Genomic DNA, 22,405 nt, shown 5'->3' with positions numbered 1-22,405 from the left:
AATTTATTGATCTCTGCTGACTTTGTCTCTGCTGACACAATGAGCTTCAAGGACAGGTCTTGCTACCCCCCCCCCCTCCACCCCCACTTTCACACAACCTTTCTTCCTGGACGGTGGATACTTTCAATAGCATTATTGACCTAAATCTTATCAATCGAGCCCTGATGGGAAAACTTCACATTTATTTACTGCTGAGGCTCGATTGCAAGGGCACTTTTCGTAACGTTGCTGGAGCCGTAACTTTAAAGGGGAAAAAGCCCAGGACACATCAAATTCATTTATCACAGACCATTGGGGGAAATGCAACAATCAATAAGCAGAAAAACGTTAAGAGCTTCCATGAGTCAACAATATATGCCATATTCTGCCAATCAATATACATTTACAGTACTTTCACAGTGTTCAGAAACTCAAGAGGCTCTGAAGTACAGCTCCTGGCCTCAGGTTGACATAAATATCAACTCATAAAATTAACAACAGAGGTAAACTCAGAGACGAGCGAATCATTAAGCCAACCATGATATTCTACCACTCATATGTGCTGATGCAAATAAGTTAGACCATTACTGGGTTGGATTTTACCCCAACCCGTTATGCATTTTAAGACTATGCAATGGAAATAATGAGCAGGTTTTCAATTTTTAATTAAAATGAGGGTCAAAGATAAATTTCTTAAATAAAACAAAGGCTCTACTTGCACTGTTATAACACAAATTAACTTACTGAGTTTGAATACAGATCTCAAGCTGAGGAAACTTGTATTAGTTTCCACTCTACTAGTTTTCCAGGTATTAAGACATTTATAATAAGATGTTAAATTATTATATTTAACTTGCCATCATTTAATCTTTAGATGAAATCTGCGTGTTGTCCTACAGAATTCAGTTTCCAAAGGGTCAACATAAAAACTGACTTTTAATATGGTGTGATTTGTTTTTTTAATTGGAAAGGAGAACTAAAAAAGATACATATACATTTTAATTAGACTATACTGGCCACTTTTTAGAAATCAGCAGTTGAGATGCCTGAGAACACTTAATCATTTATCAATTCGGAAAATGAAGCAGCAGCTGCTACAACCAGTTTACTGTAGCCCACAGACTAGTTTATTTAAGTAAGATTGCTCTTCTATACGCTATTTTTTCAAGTGTACAAGTTCTTCTACGGGCTGTTAACATTTATACTTTTATAAGTCACGCAATTGTTGTCATATTTTATTGAATAAAAAATACATATTAGTTAAAATGTTTGAAAAAGATTGGCTGCCCTGATTTTTAAAGATCGGTATCGGCCATAGAAACCCTCATACCTGCCGACTTCAAGATCTAAACATGTGTTTGAACAAGAAATTTTGTTTAGTCAATCATAAAGCGTCAACATGTTTTAATGAAACAATCCTGCAAGCTGATGCCAAAACAAGCCTGCGGAGGAAAGATATTACATCTTCAAAGCTTGGCTTGTTGTGGAAACGGTGACATTTAGGAGTTTGAAATTATTTGGAGCCAAAAATCAGAAGTCACCTGCGCAATCACAACAGAAAGCATTTTGGTAAATCTCAGCAGTTTAACTCACACAGCTGAAATCAGGACAGACACACTCTTACACACCAGGCCTTCTTAGCAAATAAAGTGGGAACAATCTTTTTTTTTTTTTTTTTTTTTGATGAATGACAGAAAGGAGCAAACATCCTTTCACTGGATGTAGGACTACATGACAAATGGAAGCAGTTGTCTCGGTATAATTAATTGTTTAGCCTGCGGATACTAAAAGGAAACAGAAATTCTGACTTGGCTCACCTGCCAGGCTGCGCAGCTCCCCGTTTCCTCCAGTATTCTTAACTTAGACGCTTCAGTTCTTGTAGTTTCTTGTAGCCACAGGGCATCTTCAGGTCGCAGCCAGTTTTTCTGCAGAAAACGGAAAAGCGAGAGATAAGATAGCAGATAACAATTTAGTGTGACTGTGAGGTACTTCTTTGACTTCTGAGATGCCACTGATATAAGGTGGTAGAAATAAATGGCCATTTATTAAGAACTAACAAACAGGCAAAATACCTTTCCTCCATATCTGTATTAAAATACAAAGGAATTATTTAATCTACAAGTATAAATAAACTGTGGTTAACTTCCATTAAAAAGTTACCAGAATGATCCAGAGAGCTGCTTAACAGACAAGGAAAAAGATAATCCTCAACTATAAACTAAACATTTTTAGACTCAGTTTACACATTAGTCCAACTGAGGTCCAAACTCAGAGATCATCAAAGGATTTCTGCAAGTCTAAGCCAGTTAAATTTAGGACTTTTTAGTACCTTTTAAAGACCATTATTAAATTCAAGAACTACATGAATTGCAAAAACTAAATTCAAATTCGGCCCAAATCATTCGAAAACTACAACAAACCAGTTTCAGGAGCAGAGAAGATATTCACGAGGAAGGCTGAACGTCTGTCAGTAAATTCCTTTCGACAGGGCTGCTGAATGATGGGGCTTTTATTTTGTTACAGCGTAATACCATCTGAAATCCTCAGACAGAACTACAGCACGCAGAACGAATGAACGCAGACACCGCGAAAAAACGAAAAAATAAATAAATTGACGGGGAAAAAAAAAACAATGAACGAACAAGACATACAAACTTCAGTGGTAACCAAATGTATCTTAAAACCTAAACTTTAAAATCTGGACATATTTAAGCCTTTTTAAGAAAGTGATTAAAGGCAGAACACTGGAACCATGGCGCAGTCTCAGGCCTGATGATCACTTGCACAAGGAGAAATAATGAGCTGCTGCATCAATTTATTTAAAATTAGAACTCAGAAAGTTTTGGGCCCAGCAGCAGGAGAAGAGTTTAAATATAGCACAAAGCTCTCTTTTTGTCACTCATGAACTATGAAAGACTAAAGTTTCTTAACCTTATAATAAACAAAATAGTAAAGACAGAACTATGAATGCTTAGCAGAAAAACCGATATGCTGCTCGACATCGCAAGTCCAGACGTAAAGCTATTATGAATGCATTTCATGAGGAACAGAGCTAAAAAAGTACCTGATGAAAAACACAGCACCCTCTTGATGCTTGCTAGCCTTTATAAACATTCAGATCATCAAGCCAGAAAGCCGGCGCAAATTAATGCCAGCAGACTAATGAGCTTTTCCCAACCCCGTTCTCCACAACACTGTCACGTCCCACTTCTTGTTAGGAGAAGTGAGTCAACAAAAATTGAACATGAACCACTCCCCTGCCTGACATTCACCCCCCCTCCAGGCATGACATGCTGGTTTTGGCATCTCATACTGTAGTATGCTCGGTACAACAAGCTTTATATGGAATTGTTAGTGCGGTGTTCAGCTCTAAGCCGTTAGAGTCAAGGGCCTCGAGATGGGAGTCTGTTTACACTGCGAGCATTTTTCTACATTTTGACTTCTTATTGACTTTTATTAGGCAGAGGGTGGAAAAGGGTCAGCAGGGCAAGTCTGTTGACACTTTTGGTAATACTGTGATTCACGTAATCACGTAATCATAATCTAACTTTAATTAAGGGTGCTAATATGTACAGTGCCCTGAAAAAGTAGTCAAGCCTCTTGAACTTTGCCACATTTTGTCGTGTTACAGCCACAAACGTCAAAGTATTTTACTTATGTGACAGATCAACACAACGTAGAGTATAGCTGTGGAGTGGAAGGAAATGATACGTGGTTTTCGAAATATTTTACAAATAAAAATCTGAAAAGTGTGGCGTGCATCTGTAAGCTCCCCTTAGTAAAATACAATTCAACTAATTGCCTTTAGAAGTCACATAATTAGTAAGAAAGGTGTTATTTAATCTGTGAAGGTTTGTTACCGGCCATTAGTGAACAAATAGCATCATGAAGACCAATGAACACAAAACCTTTTCAAGGTATTGTAAGCACTGAAGCACCCTTCTTCCATTTCTGTCACAATAATCCATTCACAGCTCCTCCCACAGCTTTAAAATCAGTTAAAATGGTGGCTCAACTCGGAAACGTTTGCTGTGGGTTTTGGATCTCTGTGAGTTTGTACAGCGAGGACGAAACGTGTGAAAACATGCAAAAGATTTTGACAACAACAGGGTGGTTCAAAAGTCGCCAGTAGCCGGCAGCTGGCGAAAAACCTTTCCACCAAAGTTACTAAGTTCACAAGTTCATTCCTCAAGTTTCCGAATCTCAATAAAGACAATATCTAGATGTGGCAATACGGATGGAGATAAGAAAGATAAAATGCTTTAAGTTAAATTGCAGTAATAGGTCTAAAGTGCCTTTAGCATGAGTGTACAAACAAACCCGGTCCAAGCCTCCCCAGAGCTTTCCTTTGCTCTTGGTTTTAGTGCTGACCACTTCCTTCCTCCTGCTCTAATTGGCAGTGCAACACAGTATTCTTATGTAGGCAGACAGCTGAACGGCTCCATGCGTCTCTTTATGGCAGTTAGGCGATACTGATCAGCAAAGATACAGAGCTGAACGCACCACCCTACTGCTACTGTGAAGCAAATGGTTTTATTGCGTCCCAACAGCACTGGTGCAGTTTGCAGCCGCTCCTGAAAGCGTAATGACTCCACGGGCCTTCTTGATTTACAAGCTGCCGGCATGTTGACGTGATGGACATCTTTCATCAATAAAGTTTGGGAAATAATCACTCTGGGACCAGAAATGAAAGGCTGAGCCAATCTGCCGACCTGCTGTAGTCGGGAGTTTAAAACTTGTTGACGTGAGTTTTGGGTATGTTGTTGTGGGCCTTTGATCTCTGACTGAACTGAACACTAAGACCCTCATGGGAAGGAAAACAGGCCAAGCTCAACAAAACCCAAATCAAACACTTTGAATTATACTTCCCCTGAAACCACATATGCTCTTACTGTATTTGACTGGAAACATTAACTGTTCCAACAAACTTGGTCATGTCAGATGGGTCAAAACCAAAGCCATTTGGTTGTAATGCAGCACAAACTGTAACTATTTTAAAAAACACAGATTTTAGATTTTGGTTCTTACCAAACAACGATGAAGTCACACTTCATGAGCCAGTTTTCCATTTTAGCTTTTATGGCAGATACACGAGTTAGATATAAATATGTTTTTAATGAAGATAAATTTTAATTTAAAAACCAGCATTTGACCGGGTAAAATATGGTTTTATCAATAGTTTTTGATGTATTGTCTTAAAAAATGTTCATAGAAAAAAAACAGTGAAAGAAAAAAAAAGCAGTTTTACCATTTTAGAGGGGGAATAGTTATAGTTTTGTGTGCCTTTTGAGCAAATCTGAAAAATAAAAAATGCATTCACATTTTATTACTAATCTAAAGCAACATAAACCAAACACTCTTTTTGAAAATTATGTCATGGGACAAATTTTTTTACGTTAATTTGACTACTGACTGAGCAGACACCAAATTTTTACAAACAACTTTAATAGTCACTGATGCAGTTTAGTACCACATTAACGATGATGTCATTCATTAGATCAGTAGCCAGGGCAGAACCAGCATCAGATCTGATCCACGAGCCAAGGTCTTGCATCACATTTAGATGGCATCAACAAACTATATTTAAATCTGATTCTAAAGGACAGAAAAGGAATGTGACCTCCTCGATGTTGTCGTTATTTAACAGGACCCTTTTTAACACGGTCTAGTCACAACACATGAATCCTATTGCGCCCTTCTGCACCACGTATGCGTTTTCTCTTTTAAACGTTTCTTCTGTGACTCTCCAACTCTCTTTTAGCCCTCTCAGTAGGCGAACTGTTTAAATTTCAGGGTGGGCATCTGGCTCTACATCTGACACATACGAGGACAAAAGGGAAACTCCAGATTGTCGTTGCGAGGGCAGCCACCCGTGGCAGCGCTCCGTGGGATTCTGCTTGTTTATGGTTGGCACTAATTGCAGGTCTGCAGGCTCGCCAAGCTCTAGAAACTCCAGTGGGTAGAAAGGAGACAAAGAACTAGTTTTGACAGAAAAAAACCCACATAGAGACAACTAAAACTGTTTCCACTTGCAGCCACAAACATGGAGGATGTAAACTTAATGTGCTGGTTAAGAAGCATCAGTCAGAATCTAGTAGAGACCACATGGAGAGACCAGTTATCTCCTGCAAAATCAGTTCTTTTCTTTATTATTGCAATCTTCAACTGAGCAGTGATCAGTGTGCTGAGTCTACATAAACAGCAATGAAGTCAAACTACAGGGGGTAGTAAAGCTTATCAAATAGATTCAATCCATTTCAGTCATTACAGTGGCAGAGAAAGGGCACCATAACATAACACCAAAACAATTTAACACTGCCACAGCAGCTACAAGTAAAGGGTTCTCCAGGTTTTCTGTCTGACTTTATGATTGATTTAAATTATTTTATGGTCCTGATTTTTTTTTTATGAATGTAGTGATGCGCCAATTAATCTGCTTGTGGCCAGAGTAAGCCAATTTTAAACATGACTTGCGACCACTGGCCAATTTAAAATTCGAAAATTATTTGTTTTTTCTGTAAATGCACCACAGTTACTGTGAGTGTCAATTCAAAGCTTGTATTCCCTCCATTTGGGAAAGCATCATAGCTAAGCAGATAATTCACGCTAGCATTAGCACCAATCCAGTGAATCCAAGTTAGATATCTGTAATAACTGTAAGGTGGTTAAAAATGGAGTCAGGGGAGTCACGGGAGGTGTAAGCGGCTCCTAAAAGCAAACAGGATTTTCTGCAGAGGTATGTCAGCTGCTGGCTTTTCTGCTCATGCTGTTGTTTTCCTTTGTAGAGCCAGATGTCACTTCAATATTTAATTCTAGCTTATTTGTATGAGACATAAAAAACTAGCAACCAAATATAAATTAAGCCTTAATAGTTTCATTATGATTACCAAGCTGCAATTTCCAGTGTGTTGGCAATAAAAGTTTGTGAATGTAGAATTACTACAGGTTACCGTGAACAAATGGCACAAACATCCATTTTTTGGGGGGAACTGAACTTGTGTTGCATTTTAAACTGAAGACCGCAGTAATTTCTGGTGGTCTTCTCACCTCATGACACAAAACAAGCATCTAGAGGGTTTAATATCTGCAAAGCTTTCCATCACGTGTCAGTGCAGGTGTTCTTCTCAAACACTGGCCCAGAGGGAAGAAGATATGCTGGCACTAGGCATAAAATACAGCATGCCAGATTAAATCTGTGCATAAATAAGTTCTATTTAAATCTTATGTCTTGATCAGCAACAAAAACACTTTGAAAGTTTCAGCTGAAACTCTTCCTGAACAGTGCCAGAGAAAACCCAAGGAAGAAACCAATGCACATGTGAGAGCATCATATATTCACTTTGATCTTATGAATATGTTGCCCCAGTTTTAAACTCTCAAATCAGATGAAGTGAATAATGGAGGTAGTTGTGCAGCGCGTTGTTTACTAGCTTTAAGCTCATTGGTTAGTTTGTGCACAGCCCCTGTTCCTGTCAGTCAACACTCCTCTAGTCCTCACTGCGCCTCCTACTCTTCCTCTTTCTTTCATAGCCTAAATCTGGTGGCGGAGTGCCAGTATCTGGGCAGGACACCCACTGGCTATCAGTCAAACACTAGAACATTGAGGTTTCAAAAGCAAACAGAGAGGTGAGCATAAAATCCAAATAAGGATGAGCATTCTTTCTGTCTGTCCTAAAAGTGCAGCGTGCTCTTTGTCATACCATTCTCAGACAGATACGTCACGCTCTTCTCACCCCCTGTGGACCCCTGATATGGCTGTGGTATGGGCCTGGGGTGGGCTGGGGTCTGTAGGAATGTTAGCATTTGTTTTCTTACCATTTGGATCTTCGCGTGATCCGGATCGTGTCGCGACCCAAACAGCAAACACTAACCAGGCAGGAGTTAGAGAGACAGCGTAAGGCTACTGTTGCTGATGTGTGGCTGAGCTGAGTGTGTGTGTGTGTGTGTGTGTAGTGTGACAGAAAGTCAAAGGATGTTCTATGAGTTAGGTAATATGAGATGTGTTCTCACTCAGCTGGCTGACTTGAAAACGGAGTGAGTCGGCAAATTTAATTTGAGCAGCACCAACAGGATTATTTGTGGAAAATAGGACCTGCTGTGTCAGGGAAGGTCATCCAGCGGCTGTTTATTTACAAGTGGTGAGGTGGTGAATGCTGGGAGGCATGTTTTACCATGAATGTTGCATAATGTCCTTACCACCTTGAAAAGCCGAGTGACAAATGTGTTGTTCCAGCTGCATTTCAAACCAAATGTTATTTTCTCACTGAATGGCCAGAATATAATGTGTCTGTCACAGTGCAAACCATGTGTTTCTCCAAAAACAAGCAGTAAACAGCAGTCTGTGAATTTGTCTTTTGAATGAGAATTGGTTAGTTACACTGAGCTAATTACAGGGATAGTTCAGACATTTTAAATTAGGGTTCTTTAGAAAACTTATGAACAATTAAACTCTTATTTAATGTAAATACTTCTTTGAATGAACTCCGTTGTGTGAAGCAGAGTTTAAGTCTGATAAAACTGATGAGCTAACAGATAATCTGAATGCAGCTAAGACCAAAATAGGTTGCTGCTGACTGAAAACAACTCCAAAGTCGTTTTCAGCAGTTTGTGCCAATGTTATTAAAAAAAAAATGTTAACACCACTGTCAATTTGGCATTACATAGTTATTTATGAGCTCAAACAGCAGCAACAAGCTGTAGTCAGCTTGGACCATACTGATGAGCTAATAATGACTAGCCTGAGCAGAACCATTTCCAAAGCAGATTTTGCCATCTTAAAACAACTCCAAGACTTTTTTAGAATTTTATAGCAGGTCATGCAAACCGTATTTTACACTGGAGATAGACCAAATGATTGGCCAACCGGTTTTATTTGTCCAATAAAAGAAAAATATTTGCAATTGGCCATGTCTCTGCATACTTAATCAATGACCAAGTAGAAAAATGAATGCTGCAGCAGCTGATTCAACCAGCGATTTATCACCAGGCTAGCAGCAAGCTACTTCTGTTTACGAGAGTGCCGGATTGTAAAAGTTGATTTTTTTATTGGTCTGGAGTGATGTCATTGTGAATTTCGGATCTATATTTAAAACGGGGATCTCAAAGCTTCACAATGATGGCAGACATTATACAAAGCGACGTCTCCGCGCTACAGCGGCCAGCAGAGAAAAATGGTCCGTTTCAAAGGAAATGAAAGACTGTAAATAAAATGATTATTTCTGATGATATATGAGTTAGAAAACTTTAATTTAACAGTAGATTGAAAAACAATATTTTCACTTTTTTTGAAGTGCAGCCAGTGCTCATTCCAACTCATTTTGCCAGCGCAAGTCACATATTTTGTTAAATAAAAATACATATTGCCCAAATAAACTAAATAAAAATCTGTGTTGTATATCAGCCATTGGCTGTACTTATTTTTAAAGATTGGCATCGATTAGCCATATAAAAACTCATATCTGTCAACCTCTACTTTTTATCATTAATTTGTCAAAACTAAAATGAAAGTCCTGCATCACAAAAGAATTGAAAACAGAGTCAAACAAAAAAAAAAAAAAACTTTTTGTTTGGAGCAGATTTCATCATAACTTCTGCTGCCTTATTCAGTGATATTTGCCCTGTTGGAGTAAATTGGGTAGAGCAGTGCTGGTCCAGACTGCTGCTGACACTCTCCTAGATCAAAAGCCAGAGCTGAAAAATAGTCATCATGCAGGGATGACGGTGTTGGGAATGTGAAGGGTGCATGTGCAGGTGCGCACAAGTGCTGGCTGGCCTCAGATATATTTAATTGCATGTTACTACGTTTGTTGTCTTGACATTAAAATTTGTACAAATGTAAAAAGATTCCAAGGTACTCTGTTTAAAAAAAAAGTGCAATTTGGAGCTTTTTGACATTCAAGTCTTATTTATCCCTTCCAACATGTGGCTCAAAAAATCCATACTGAATCCATGAATACTCCCCCCAAAAATGTTTTAATTAAAATCTACATACTATATGAAATTCAGCTCCTTGCTTTCAATCATGTTCAACTGGGGTATTCTAACCTTGTCTGCAACTTAACAAATTTTTCAATCCCCTTCAATAGAGTTCCATAAATATTATTTAACAGAATCTTTGTATATGGACCAAATTTGTTAGATCTTACATCTTAACAGACAAATTAGTTGATTGTCCCCTAAAACTGCAGCTAAAAATCTCCTCTGATGTGCTGAGGATCACTGTTTTAAAACCTAAACCAGTACACTTCAAAATGCAACATATTTTGCTTGCAGAATAAAAAACAAGCAGAATAAAAGTCCACATTGTCTTCAAGACAGTTTACATAATTAAAAAAAAATTGACTTGAACAAGAAAGTTGCATAACTTTAAGACTAATTTCTGAAATAAATCGAGAGATAAACATTTGAAATTAAAATATGAAATTACAAAAACATTTCCAACCCTAATGCCCAATAACATCCAGACTTAATCAGCGGTAACAGGACTGTGGAACAGCCTGAGGGCTTTGTGCAGCTAAATGAAATTGGAAAGCAGATTTATCTGCAGGCTTTGATCCCTCAAAACATTTTAGCTCTTTTCCGTGGCCATCTTCTTCTCCCAACCCAAGGCAATAAACTGTGTAAGCTGTAAGACTAACCAGGACTGCAAAACTCTAAAGGACAACATTTCACTTGGACACAGTTTCCACAATTCAGAGATTTAAAAAGCTGGATTCATCTTCTACACATTAGTTGTCCAAAACTAGGACTGTATAGCAACGTTTTTTTACAGCAAAAACATTAAACAGCTGACTTTATTAGCAAAATATCTATATGACTAACTCCCAATTACATACATTTGTCTATACACTAACCCTTTGGTATAAAAACTATATAAAATACTGTTTAAATGCAGTAATTATACCCTGATAGACTTTCAATCAAAGGATGATTTCATGATGGACTGTCCAGGATGACATCGGTCTTTAATTTCCAGTCTCCAGAAACATACAAGGTGTTTTCAAACAGCTCGGACGCAATGACAGCTAACTAGCAAATATTAGCAAATGCAAGCATTACTGAGGGTTGTACCCCAACTGTTGGAGACTGCTTGGCGACTCAAAATTGGGGGAAAACTGCAAGAAAATATTACGCAAATTCTCTATTGCAGTCTCACAGAAAACTGTTTGCAACCGAATGGCAACAGTCTGAATGGCCAGTTTTTGAAAATCATGCACAGCTTGTAAAACTGCATTACTCTGTTGTCCACCTCTGCTCACATCTTTCCCACGTCCGTTTGTTTTGTACCCACTTTGGCAGCCGCCCCCATGTTTATGATTTAATCTGCTGGAGTACACTTTTGAAATGAAGATGGGCAGATCTGCACCAGTTTTCCAGGAAGTATTTATCATCAGTGTGGTTTTTCGATTTGGACATTTGCTTCGGATGGTTTCTGTCAGAAGAAAGCTCCTGTGCAGGTGTCCAAATACAGCTCTAGTGCTCTTGAGACAGAGAATTTGGACTCAGTGAGAACACATCTACTCTGTGACAACATTTACTTTGGAGGAACAGCTTATTAATGTCCCACCTAAAGCTTCAATTTGCTTACTTGCTTCTCCAACTAAGCAGATTTTTATTGTAATGATTTAACTTAAAATTAATTTAATGTTTTTTTAAAAAAAGGCAACTCGATCAAAGAGCTTTAGATTTTCTTTAGTACTTTTAAGGGCTACAGCCACAGAATTGCACAATATTTCTAATCTATTGCTCAGTTAGTTGGTGGGAGCCTGAGAAATAACAAAACATCGAGCTTGGAATGCAACATGGCTGAAATAGAATCTTGGAAGCATCCTCAAATGAGGCCTCTGGTTTCAGGGTCAGAGAGTCTACGTGAGCATAGAGTATACAGTGTGTGAAAAGTTTTGTATATAGAAGACATATCTATCAACGGCCCATAATCCATCCATTCATCAGGTTCTTTTTTTTTGTACCCGCTGGGGGGGATGCCTATTTCCAGCAGTAATGGGCAAGAGGTGGGGCACACCTTGAACAGATCACGAGTCCATCACAGGACAAACAAAGAGACACTGGAGACAACCAACGCCACATGCACTCATTCACTCCTAAGGTCAATTTAGAATCATCAACAAACCCAGCATGCATGTTTTTGGGTGGCTGCAGGAAGCCAGCATGCTCACAGAAAACCATGTATGCACAAGGAAAATGTGCAAACTTCACAAAGACAGACTGGGATCCAAACCAGAGGCCTTCTAACCACTATAACATCACACAGTCACTCAAGGCCTCACCATTTAATACTGATATAAAAAAAAAAATCCCAAAGCTTTCCCCTAACCACCAAGACAAATAGCCGATGTCCTTTCTGACTTAACATCAATCTTCTAATAAGTAGACATTAATGAGACATTGTGGAGCTTTTTACAAGCTGAGAGATGAGTCAAAAGTCTGGAAGACATTAACAATGAGTCTTACATCACTACTGGCCCTGGTTCAGCCTTTGCTTTATGAACCCCGCAGGGCAGTAATGGTGGCATGAAGATTTTAACCTGCACAGACGACTGCACTCAAAAGCAGACAATCGAACAGCAATGAATCACTCAGAATTGGGATATGGTGAATAGTTTAACTTTGTCAGATCTATGGATGAAGAAACCCACTGATAAATCACACATCTAGATTAAAGAACAAGAACCTGATAGCGGCTGGATAGATACATCCTGCATTTCACTAAATGAGGGCACAGATTGTGTTGTAATGCTCTTTGAGTGGCTTGGTCGGCTAGAAAGGCACTATATAAGTGCAGCCCATTTCCCACTGACCCAGTCAACATTCCTTGAAATGGGCACTGTTTTAAAAAAGTGCCTGAACTGGCAAAACGAAAGACAAAGCCAATTCGGTATAGATTAGAGACATTAATAAATAAAAATGATCCTCCACTGAATAACATTGGATGACAGCATAGACTAGATTGACATTATTAGAAAACCTAAAACAAGAACAAATCTTGGACTGGTCTTATTTAGGGTGCAGTCTACAGCTTGCATATAAGAGCAAAACTGTTCTCCTTCATACACAGACTGGGATATGAATAATCAGTCTCTCAGACTGAAAAATATCTATACACTCTCTTTCTTGCTGTGGAACTAAAAGTGCTATCTGAACAACCTCTGGGGTCCAGTGAATTACTTGAACTTGTTCTGACATTTTTTCCACCTGGAGGACGTTACACGTTTTTCATACGTGCAACGTTTTTTTTTTTTTTTTCATTTTTCCCAAAAGCTGCAGAAAGTACGTGGTGTGAGACGCGGCCTGCAGCTGTCAGAACAAATCAGATCAAGACCAAAATATTCCAAAACAAAATGAAACTTTAGCTTCTGCCTTGATCGCAGGCAGAGCTAAAGTTTATCCAAGACATGGCTTCCAGCCCAGACTGCACTTTATCAGCACGCTGACCTTCAAAACCCCTGAAATGTTTTATTTAAGACGCAACATGACCAAATGACTGCTGCTGATGTGAAAACACGAACAATGTTTGGCATTTGGAAAAAACTGAGACTGCGGAGTTGAAGTCCTCCATTTGGCGATGTAAAGTTCTGCAGAGGCGTAACGCTGAAATGTAGACATTTTATTATTTCTTGTTTAAAGAAAAGCACATCTTTCTGAAATATGTCACTAAAAACACAGTTCTGTCAAATGGAAGTGTGTTCATTTCGACTCAAGTCTTAAAGTATAAATTAGGCCACATTCAGTAAAGGGAGACATAACATAATGAGCTCTTTTTGTTCTACAAAACTACAGCCACGCAGAAAATCATTTACCTTTTTAAGATGTCTTTTCTCTTCAGAGCAGCTGATAATTGCAGGCCAGTGATGCTTATTCGCAGCAGACTTTGATATCCATCATTTTCCCTCTTTTTCTAATAGATGTGGAGTGAGTTCTTTTGAAACTTGTTTAACTGTGTCAGTGTTTGCATCTTGTGTCTGCCAACCAAGGCTAAGCCCTTTTCCTACGGTCCATCTGAAGCACCAAACGGTCCCCGCGAGCTGCGCGCTCACAAAAATAAGTCATCTGGATACAGACAGTGTGCTAATACCAAGAACATCTCGCATTAATGACGTTCTTTTCGTTTGTACGATAACAATCAAAGTCATTTAAGACTGGGTAACCATGGGGACCAAATCTCAATCCCATATTTGCATTTTCCTACAGCCCAAAAACAGAAACTACACACTGTACCGCATTCAAGTTATGAAAGCCGGTGCTGGAATGTGAGCCACTTGTCCCCACAGACCATCTTTAGTCCTTTTTCCACTATGGTTCTGAAGTATGGCTGCAAAAGACAGTGCTCTCTCTAAGCCACCTTTGGTCATTTACACATGAACCAGTCAAGTCGGCCAAGTGCTATACTGATATGTGCTTTTGGACAGTGACATCCCAGCACAAGGGTGTAATTTAGTAATGGTTCTTATTCAGACATTTTTGTTTTGGCTCTGTGAACACTTCTATTGCTGGATCAGAAGCATATCAGCGTTGGATCAATTTGTCTAATACGACACGGATGCGGGAAAAATGTGTTTCAGGCCTGGTTTTAAAGTGGTGTGTGTGAAAGGGTCTGTGTCCGTGCCGAGCTCAGAGAGGTACAACCAGCTGAAATGCGTGCAGCGCAACTCATGCTGTCAAATCTCATTTCACTCATCCGTTTTATCATATTTCTTGCATTATCAAGCTGAATAGTGGTCATACTGCTTATGTCATACACCTAACGCCTCCTTGATTGTTTGCTTTTATGATCTGCTGTATGAAATCCACAAAGCTTGGCCTGCAGCACTGCATGCTTTTGATTAAATTGGTGACTTCATTTGTGAACTGATGGCGCTGTTTAACATTAAGGGTGGGCAACGTCAACAGGCAGACATGTCTGTAGTACAGCCAGAAGTGAGACATCATATAAAATACTTGGAAGGTGATGGCATACGCTTCTTTTACACAGCATGAGTAACAAACACCGTGTCATATGTGAGTTCTGAAAGGGTAGGGCTTACGTTGGTTCCAACAAGTGACGTAAACTCATTCTCAACCATAGAAAAACGCTGAATATTCAGAGCAATGAATTCAATTACTCTCAGTGTAATTCTTTTTGCCTTTTCAGTATCCCTCAGAAACACGTCTCTTTTGTTTTTTTCCTTCTGTCTGTATTTAGGACACTGAAGTTAGTTTCTGGTTTGTAGCTTTTCATTCAATAAATGGGAAGAAATCGTCATTTTCCGCTGTAAATCAGAAACCAACTTGGGCTAATAGTTTGACAGAAACTTAGCTCAAGCTAGCTGTTTCAGGTCCTGCAGCAACTAGTTAGAGGAGTCGTACCACAACACTGCCCACACAGAAAAAAAAAAAAAAATTTAAAGACTACATATCATTTTGAAGCTTTTGAGATGAAGAATTTGAAAAAAATAAAAAATAATAATAACTCAATACTGAACAATTCTTCATTGTGACTCATTTTTCCAGCACAGGTCACATTTGTGTGTGTGAGTATGTGTGTTACCATTCTAACATTTGTGAGAGGGTGTGTGTGTTTGTGTTAGCTCGGCCCTTAACCTCGACATCACACCTGTTTCCTTGCTGAAGTCCCAGTTCAGAGCAGAGGGACAGTTCAGGGGTCACGGTGTCACATGACACTGTGTCTCTATCAAAGCAGATGCTTTTTATTTACAAAAAAAACTGTTATGATGTTATATTTTTATGCTGAATTGCATGATCATCCTAGTTAAGGATTTTCCCTTTTGCTACACTTTCTCTTCAATTTGCAGCCATAGCTTGTCTAACAAAATCTCAGCTGGAGCAAATTAATTCAAAATGAATTAAATATAAAGTATTCTGTGTTGGAATGACAGGTTTGTGATGCCAGAGCAGCACTTCACACATTTAATATCTTTATTTTATTATCATTAAAACCATCTTTAAAAGAGGTTTTAAACTAAAATGAGAAGAATGGTTCATGATTTCACATCCCTGGGATAAAATAATGCAGAAAATAACACCTTTGTTAAATTCATGTAATGACGCATAAAAAAATTTAAAAAAAAACTGTTTTCTGTACATATGGGACAAAACGGACCCTAAGATGCAAATTAACCCAGAACCAACCCAATTTTGTAGTTCTAACTAAATGTTTTAATGCTTTCATGCGGTTGTCCAAATAAATAATGCCGTTTGCACATGCAGAGCCAGCTACAGTAATTAATGAACAGGAACAGAATGCTTTGTATGTTTTAGAGAAACATTTAGAGATAGCCCTATGATGTAAAACAGAAAAAGAAATTTCATTCATTAATTTAACATACTGTACGCATCATCGCCGATTACGGCTGGCTTGGCAGCAATAACCTGAATGAGAGACAAATAACTTCAGATTAATCCATACATAATTGGACTTTTGAGTGCACTACTGAGTGTTAGTGCTCAGTCATTAAAAATTCAAAAGCAGGTATATGTTAAATTAAACGTTGGCACCCAGATCCACTTGGAAACCAAACAGAACTCAGCTCAAGTGAATCTGCGGGTCTCTGACTTTTCTGTCAAACGCTAGCAGCTCCCAAAGAACTAATTCAGAACGTCTGACAGGACTGCTATTCCAAGATATGCCTCAATACGTTCCGGGATAACGAAAACTCATTGAAGTTCCACCTTCTACTGTGCTGTTGTGGTCTCAGGGATCAGTGCAACTCTGAGCAACTGTGACAGGCAAACAGAGAGGTGAACGGCAAAAAAAAAAAAATTCCTTCGACTCCTGCTAAGAGACGACAAACGTCAAGAGGCGCTCTGATCGCCTCGGCAGAAAGCCTCCACCTGTCAGATTTCATCTTTAACAAATACGCTCGAAATGAAACGCCCAAGCAGCAGCGCTGTTTACAACAAAGGCCATTACCGCAAAAACCCCAATCTTCCTGCTGCTCACCACAAGGAATGAAAGGTATGCTCCCATTTGAGAAACGCAGGAAGCGTCCCAACAAATATTTGTCCCCACGCAGCTCTTGGGATCCGCAGGACACTTACCAGGGGGCAGGTCGGAAATCTCTGTGGACCCTCTTCCGTCCCACCCTGCCTGCTGTGCACGAAGGAAGAAGACACAGGGACACGCCGCCGCTGTTGACTCGCGATCCAAAACATGAAGATGGAGCAAGTAAAAACAAGAAGGGGGAAAAAAAACCTAGTGTCTCACGTGAAAGCTCAAAGAAGCAGCTCATTTATCAACATAACAAAGTGTGTTTTGAATCATGGGTCAAGGCTTCAGGCGGCTGATGTTCTTCGACTCTCACCGACCTGAACTTGTGACACTGAAGAGACTGAAGGAAGGCAACCTCTTCAACGAGGAGACACCACATAAAATCTATAAATCATAAAAACCTTAATTCTAATCTCTAAAGATTGACAAAGCCAAAACACTAGAGAGAAAATTAAATAAATTAAGTTACATAAAAGTCAATATTTTTTCCCTAAAATTAAATATTAAAGTAATTAGGACATTTAATGATAAATTTATTAGGAGTTAAACTAGAAGTACAGTAAAGTTAAAGATAAATTTAACTTAAGACTTGCTCAAATTTGCTATTACCGTATTTTCCACAGTACAGGGCGCACTGGATTATAAGACGAACTGTCAATGAATGGTCCATTTTCAAACTTTTGTCATATATAAGGCACACTGGACTATAAGGTGCATTAAGCGAAACAACCCCCCCCNCTTTTCGGAGAATACTGCACCACGATACAGAGCATGATTATAACTGAGCCCTAATGCTGCAAGCGGTGCAGCTTTGTAGTTTACCAAAGTCGTACTAAAACATTACGACTTCTTACACATAGAAGACACTGCAAATTATAAGGCGCACTGTCATTTTTTGAGAAAATTGGAGGCTTTTAACTGCGCCTTATAGTCCGGAAAATACGGTAAATAAATTAGCTAAAACCCAGCCTGAACAGGTAAGTCTTGAGTTGGCTTTTTAAAACATTTACTGAAATACTGCAAAAACAATCACATTTTTTTACAACTGTGTTACATGATTGTTCATTATTTATATCAAATATAAAGTTTAATTCCTCAGTAAGGTAGCAGCTAATTTTAAAAAAAAAATTATATTTCTAGCTAATTGCAAAATTTATATTTGGGAAAATGAACCAGCCGACTCTGTTCTAGTGTATTCTGTGTGCTACTAATGACATCTCTGTGTTTTGAGTAAGAACAAAAAAAAGAGAGAGATATTTCATATTTAAAAAGGTACTCAGTGCAAACTGTAATCTAAAACATAAAAAGGTTATTCTGAAGTATATCAAATAGTGCCGTTTTAAAGCGTGCAATGGAGTAATTTTCCAAATATACTAATGTGCAATTCTGAAATGCGGGTACAAACTCAATGTAAACAAACCACATGGATGCTTAAGAACTTAAGACGTGACTCATCACAAGGGAGACGGCGACGAAGCAAAGAGTCCTTCAGTAGACAACTTTTATAAGTTTGTATTTTATGTTCGGGTGACTTTTTGTTGTGAATTGACACTTTTTTAAATAAACTGAACTGAACTGACCTAGATTAGGCTGCCTAGGGCCGGAGGACTATTTGCGGTGTGTTATAATTTCCAGGACAACTGGCGATTTCTTGTTTTGATTTGTTTTGTTTGTTTGTTTGTCTTTTTTCTTCCATTTAGACTGTTTCCAAAACCTATCTGCATACTTTACTCAAAAGAACGGAGCCTAAGTACGGACCAAGACATAAAAACCATCAAGACTTCTCGATCCCAAAACAGCTCGTCCATGGACCTCGCCAGTGTCGGCTTATTTTTGAGCAACTTCAGCTCTTTTCGTAGGTCAGCAAAAGCATTTGGTAGTTGGAAGTCATTGACAAAAACTTTACTTCAGGACATTTTAACCTTCGATATGAGAAAAACAAAGTGAGCAGACTTAGTCTCCTACTTCTTTTTTTATTTATTTATTTTCTGAACTGGTCTTTGTGACATTGCAGTGAGTACCTTTAAGGCAAAGCTTAGATCAGAGTATTAAAAAGTAAACCATGTTGTACACCTGTAATACATGTTCCACTTGTGCAATATTTACTAACAGCAGAGGGGGATAACATTGTACATCTGTGCCACTTTTTTTGTGTCTTATGTGCCATTTAATGAATTTAGGCACTGGCATGTAACCAGGAGGGTAACAAGTTGTTCCTCACAGGCCTGTTTATTAGCAGTCTGCACCAACATGAAGGGTGGTGGCATGTTTAATGTCTGAAATAACCCACCTACCCTACCACTCCCTGTCAGACACCCCTGCTGGACCCCTGCTTGGCCGGGCTGAACCGAGCCTCACCTATCCCGCTTTGTAAACACAGACAAGTCGGGGCTTATCTCCAGAGCTGCCGTACGCCAACTTCTGAGCAGCCATCCTGTTGGTCTGACGAAGCTGAGCCGAACCCCCAATAATAATAATAATAATAATAATAGTAATAATAATAACCCGGCCCCTCGCTCGGTGGACCTCTGACAGCGGCGGCTAACGTCACGTTTTATCGTCTCATTCAGCTCGGTGAAAAGCGGCTGCTGCTAAACTTCCCCCCTCACCCCCACTAACAAAAACTAAATAGGAAACAGTTTTAAAAATAAAAAAGGGGTCCCTGACATTTACCGCCCAGCATGGAGCCGCCACGGTGCTCCTCAGCTGAACAAACTGGAACTTGGCATCCGAAGGAAACTGGCGAGACTTGTGGCTGAGACACTTTCAATTAGCGGGGAGAGGAGGAAGGAAGCCCGGGCGAACTTTTTCTTACCTTTCGCCGAAACGTCTCCTCGTCCACTCCGACACTTTCAGTTGTTTCGTTTTCTTGGTGGCAACTGTAAGTCCGAGCTTTGACAGCGTCGTCCTCGATAGGAATGAGGGAAAAATCCAAGTGCGTGGAGCCCAACTCTCGGCAGAGCCAGTGATTTTCGGACGGGGACTCTCTCTCTCTCTCTCTCTCTCTCTCCTCTGCGTGGCTCCAGGAGCCGCTGCAGTTTTTTTCTTCTTCTTCTTCTTCTTCTAACAGAGCGGGAGCGAGCGCGACAGGCGTCCAGAGAGACGCGTGAACGCGCACTCCATACAGGACTGGATATAATTAAAAATGTCTGACAAAATAACATTTAACATGCATGAGACGAGAACCTGGGCGATACTTTACACCTTTTAGCGATAAAAGAAAAAGTGCTAGATAAAAGTCAGGATTGTAATTTGAATAAAACTGCACTGATTTTACAGAAGATAAAATGTTTTGAAATTTAGACAAAACACCCACAAACATAAAAATAAGGTCCCTGGGCAAAAGTTTGTAACCATTAAACGGAGTACACTGACACTGCACACCAAAGTTAAAAACCACAACATAACTTAAAGAGTTTTATTGAGTTGTCACATATAAGGTGTTTGAAATGCACTGCAAAATGAAAGCTTGGTAATCACCTTCTGGTATAAATCTACTTTATTTTGGTTTGATTTGAGGTGTTTTGTAGTTGATATTACAAACTGAGAACAGCACAGTCAGTACTTATATTTTTGAAGCTTGTCCTTGGTGCTTTTAAAGTAATATTCTTAAAACTCATATGCACATAACCTGTGTCTTTGTACTATATGCGAACATTGGTTTTCGTGCATACATCATAGTAAAGCAAATTTACAGCAAATTGACCCCACGTGGTGGTGTCAATGCGTTCAACAGCTAGAAATGTGAGTTGGCTGCTATTTAATTCGTACTTTTACCGCCTGGTACCGTCACCTCAAATGCCATTTTGTATTTTGTATTCAGCAAAAGGCATTTCATACTCATGTGCTTGTACCATTTTGTGCCCATGTGCTTACCATATATCTTCCTGCTGTTAAATACAACACTAGGACCTATTCATGTGAAATAACTAGTCCCGATATGCATGAATATGGCCATGAATAGCCTATGCTTCACATTCACCAGTGACATATACGAAGGCAACATTTCAGAATATAACTGCACATTTACAACTAAGTATGACCTTTTGCAATATTTTATGTTTCTTGAATAAGTTATTATAAACTGGAATTTTCCAGAGTGTGCTGCAGCAGATTTAATCATGAACATTGGGGCAGCTCCTTGAAATAGCATATTTGTATATGTCAGTGGTCAAAATGACGCATATTCATGGCCATACTCCTACATTTTCTGACTAATGAAGATGTTTCCTGTGTATATATACATATATGAAATGGCACAATGGTAGTAAATCACCTACAGATGGCTATTGCCGTTTTACACAGAGCGTAAAATAGTACCAAGTGGCAAAAGTACAGCTTAACCAGCATCCATTTTAGTCACTTCATACCAGGCTTTTGCAGGTACAGAAAAAAAAAAGTCCTGCCATGTGTCTCTTTATACCCACTTTGACAGCTGATGATTTAACAAAAACTATATCACTGCAATCAACTCATCAGGTTAGAATTTGGTCATCAGGTTAGGATTACTGTGTAAGGGTTATAAATTAAAGAATAACCAAAAAGTCAGAAAGAAAGCTGAGGATCTGAAGTTACAGGAAAGAGCATTTATTTTAGCGTTGGCTGAGAGCTGAATTTGGTTAAGACTAAAGCTAGGATTACTGGGTACAGGAAAAGATAAACCGATATGAAATGATAAGTATAATATGGTAACATGGGTACCTATGTACCTGCTGTACATGGGTACGAAATGATTAAGCCTGGGTATGACATGAGGGTTCTAAGTAACAAAAGAACAATATGACTCAGAGCCAGTCCCTTTTCATTTGCAATTATTAAATGTCTACGTTGCATTGTACTATCTGTAAGCTTGGGTCATTTTTGTGCCACAACTAATCAACAATGGCTATAACTCAGTAACTACTAGTTACTGAGTTATAGCCATATACATATAGTAGATGAGAGTCATCCCCAACACATATTTTAAGTACTAACAGATCACACAAAATTTTACAATATTGTCTGCGTATACGGAGTAGGATTAGGGCCAAAGTAGCCGAATTCTGAGCCTTTTTTGTCTCATCAAAAATAAAAAATAAAAAAGTCAGAATTTTTGTTTATTTTTTTCACTGTGGCACTAATCTTCTTCCATACACAAAACATTTTTATTTAGGATTTAATGATAAAGGCTAAAACTCGTCATTTTTTAAAGATAAGATTGTCCTTCAAGGAATGCCAGGCTCTTCATTTTGTTTTTTCTTGTAATAAGTTTTAATGTATCTGTGGGTCACGATTTCTATTTGATACATTTTGGGGCTCCTTTGCATCTTTTAAGTGGTTTGGCTGACATTTGAAACAGAAATGCTCAAATAAAATCCCTTTTGGCACACGTTTAGGGGCTCATTGGGTCACAGGAGACCCTGTGATCAGAAGGCCCATGAA

General features: G+C 38.9%; 1 protein-coding gene across 4 annotated transcripts in view; it reads right to left on the bottom strand.

Annotated features, from left to right (window-relative positions):
• peak1 (pseudopodium-enriched atypical kinase 1) overlaps positions 1–20,006 on the bottom strand; it is a 110,491-nt gene extending 90,485 nt beyond the window's left edge. For all 4 annotated transcript variants that reach the window (XM_017430004.3, XM_017430005.3, XM_037978117.1 and 1 more), the window contains exons 1-2: positions 19,800–20,006; positions 1,797–1,904 (exon numbers count right to left, since the gene is read on the bottom strand). The gene's annotated coding sequence lies outside the window, so the exon portion shown is untranslated. The remainder of the gene's footprint in view (positions 1–1,796; positions 1,905–19,799) is intronic.
• Between the last annotated feature and the right edge of the window lie 2,399 nt (positions 20,007–22,405).

Source organism: Kryptolebias marmoratus, linkage group LG11, assembly GCF_001649575.2.
Source record: "Kryptolebias marmoratus isolate JLee-2015 linkage group LG11, ASM164957v2, whole genome shotgun sequence".
Lineage (NCBI taxonomy): Eukaryota > Metazoa > Chordata > Actinopteri > Cyprinodontiformes > Rivulidae > Kryptolebias > Kryptolebias marmoratus.
This window is presented reverse-complemented; position numbering and strand designations above follow the sequence as displayed.